This window comes from Lycium barbarum, chromosome 7 (genome assembly GCF_019175385.1).
Source record: "Lycium barbarum isolate Lr01 chromosome 7, ASM1917538v2, whole genome shotgun sequence".
NCBI classification, from domain to species: Eukaryota; Viridiplantae; Streptophyta; class Magnoliopsida; order Solanales; family Solanaceae; genus Lycium; species Lycium barbarum.
In genome coordinates, this window is record NC_083343.1 from 113,187,354 (window position 1) to 113,190,759 (window position 3,406).

At 35.6% G+C, this 3,406-nt stretch overlaps 1 long non-coding RNA gene across 1 annotated transcript; it reads right to left on the reverse strand.

Moving 5' to 3' along the window:
* Nucleotides 1-884: 884 nt before the first annotated feature.
* Nucleotides 885-2,074, reverse strand: LOC132602448 (uncharacterized). Its single transcript, XR_009567783.1, has 3 exons — nucleotides 1,919-2,074; nucleotides 1,299-1,486; nucleotides 885-1,158 (listed from the first exon to the last, which is right to left on the reverse strand). It is a non-coding gene; the product is annotated as an uncharacterized LOC132602448 (long non-coding RNA).
* Nucleotides 2,075-3,406: the final 1,332 nt, after the last annotated feature.

Genomic DNA, 3,406 nt, shown 5'->3' on the forward strand with positions numbered 1-3,406 from the left:
AAATAGGAATTGTATACTTATTTATAAAATAAGTTTTAGAGATTGGAGAGCAGGAGATGAGTAATTTCAAGTAGGAAATCATTTTGTGTGAATTGGTAAGAGAATTTTACGTATCCCTTCATACCATATAGGGGAGAACTTTTATTAATGTATTATCTTTTCATTAAAGTCATTAAACGCTAACATTATCTTCTCAACAAGTTAGTTCCCAGTTTTAAGCTTTGATGATATATTTACTGTAAAGAGTTTTCTTATACTATTTGGTTACTCAAAGAATATCTACAAATAAATCTCCTTAAATTATGTAATTTGTAATGTTAAAAATACGATAAATTACCTGCTAGTATAACATATGAAGATGATCTAATGGTATAAAAATCTCTTATACTGAGGGTATATATAACTTAAACTCAATATTAGATATATGACTAGAGATCGCAATAGGATAGGTTAGGGCAGGGCAAGTCTCGCCCTATTAAGGTTTCGACCCGCCCTACTTGCCCTGCCCTGCCCCGCCCCGCCCTACTAAGCCCCACCCCTCCCTGCCCCGTTTATGTAATCTTCCCTTTCTCCTCTTTATTTCCACTTTGCAGCATGTAATTTTTTTTAACTTCTTTTGATATAATTTTTTAACACTAATGCTGCAGTTGCTGTTCTTCAACGCGATTTAGATACTATTTTTTGATATACTATTGTTTCCTACAACTTGCTCTTCGTTTAATCATTTAGTACAGTTTTAACGCCACAGGAAGTAGAAATTGGAAATTTAGAAGTACTCTACCAAACCAAAAACAAATTAGAATCCATAAATGCAACTTTTTTACTTTTGCATGTAAAGTAAAAAGTATGTGATGTCATTATATTCACATGGACTACAAGATTAATCAGCTTTAAGGTCTCTCTGCTAAGATTTAACTTAAGATAATCTGCAAAACAACAATTCCTAGAAAAATCAAAAGAAAGAAAAACATTACGAAGTCAAAACTTATAAATTAATAAAGCAACTTCTCTTGCACGTTCATATTTGGCAGTAACTATTAGAAAAGCCATTCCTGCAAATGCAACTACTTAAATTAAAACATGCAACATATTTCTTTGCAGTTTGCACCACCAAGCACGTAGGAACTTCGGGTCAATGGCAATATAGCACGAGGCACCCTGCATATGCAAGAGCTTCTGTTGATTAAGCAATGAAACAAATAACCTTGATATAACGCAGACGATAGCATATATGCCAAATACACCAGCAAGGCCAATACAATTTTAAGCATTTTTATATCGAGCCTCGCAATACTTACATTCACCATACAGAACACCATCAAAGGACACCAACTTGAAATGATTCCGTGCTTTAGAGTATCTCTTCCTTTTTTTTCAGTTCAATAACTTCATTAAGTTGTGAAGGCCCCGGACTCTCAGCCTCTAAGGAAATAGCGTTAGATGAAGAAGCGGGTAGATTCTCATCATTTTGAGATGCCATGATTATCTATTACAAAATCAGGAAAATGTCATTACAATTTTGCACAAGTATGCAATATTTGTCAAAGAACAACTTAATAAAGAGATATACGTGAATCTAATAAAGTTGTCAAAAATGATATAGAAAGTGTTGAATCTAATAAAGTTGCCAAGAATCTAATAAAGAACATATTGGTTATGTTACAATACTTGAACGCCTTGTGTGCTGATGTAAAAGGTAGTCAAAAAAAATTATCACAGTAAAAATGGAATTCTTTTAATGACAATCAAGAAAACAGAGCAATAAGTTAAAACCAAAGAAAAGATATCAACTTTAGTTACTTTACAGAAGAAAAATAGGTATAGAGCACAATATTTTCAACTAATACTCCCAAAAATGCAATAACATCCAAAAAAATAGGAGAAGTTCATGTAGAAAAAGAAAAGTAGAGATCATTACCATTTACCAGATGTTGGAGACGAAGTTTGACAACCAAGAGAGGAAGGGTTTCATGGGAAAAGGTGACCTTTGTCTTTGAAGAGTAATTTGCAGAGGAGGAACGTGTTGGGGAAAAAAGAATAGGGAAATACGCGGCTCTCTTTTTTTTTTTACCCGATCCATCTCTTAACCCCGGGCCTTGCCCTGCCCTGCCCTAACCCGTTAAAATTTTCAAAAATAATTTTTTGCCCCGCCCTATTAAGGATATGCCCCGTCCTGCCCTGTCCCGCCCTGCCCCAATTGCACCCCTATATATGACTATGAAGTTGTTCAAAATGATTAGGATATGTCTCGAATGTCCTTAATAGAGTAAACAAGAGGAACGGGAAGGGTTACTCTTTTAATGAGAAGTTTGATTGAAATATTAATTTGTAAAGATAATTTGGCCCCTTAATTAAGTTCCATTAATGGTCGCTTTAGTTTTTTTTCGTGGTAGTATATACGTGTATATAAAAGAGAAGGTTCTTATTTCACGACATAAGTAGCATAGTAAAAAATCTCAGGAAAGGGAACACTGGAAAGGACTTGGTACTTAGTTGTGATTTCTTTTATGCTCCTTTCATTATTATGATAAAAAGTTAAAAACAAACCAATTTATAAATTAAAAGACCTTACGAGGGCGATAAGAAATGGATCCTGAATTTAATTTAACTCAATTGCTAGCATATGAGATGAGAATTGTTCAAAAGATAATATAAGGAGAATAAAATATCATCAAGACAATGAAGCACATAAAGCAGCTAATTCCCACATCAAAAAAGCTAGAGAATCAATCACGGGTTCGACCGAACTCAACTGTTTTGGTTCGAATCTTGTATTTATCTTAAAAAATGTATTGAATATGTACAAATTATTAATCTAGAAATCCAACAATTCAAAAAAATTAAAACTCAGAATCCATAAAATTTGAATCCTGACTTCGCCTCTAATATCCATTTTTAACCGACAACATTAGAGATAATAAAACACATAATGTTATATTCCAAATTAGCTGATAACAACAAAGCTTAACAAGTGGGACTGCAGATTTTCGTGCAATAGAACATTATATTGGAAGGGCTATGCGATTTGAGAGATTACATATTGCCGATTGGACAACACTTTTGGACGTGATTGTAGTATGTCAAGTCGTCTCTGTATACGGTAGAAACCGGATATGAGTCATATCCGGAGAAAATATGGATCGGAGGAAGAAAAGGGTCGGGAGTTCGAACGAGGGGCGTCACACCTTCCCGGATAAGCGCTTTAATCGAAGCTGAGCAGAGGCGCCCTTTGGTCCGGTCTCTGTGCCACCGATGGTTCGGGGACTCTTCCCGAGGGTTCATCACCGTTGATCCGGACACCGTTTGCCCGTGTATCTGTTGGTCCGTTATGACCGTTGCTGAAGCGCACCAGTGGTGTCATGTCATGGTCGGCCACCAACTATGCGTGTGTCAGACGGCGCCGTCA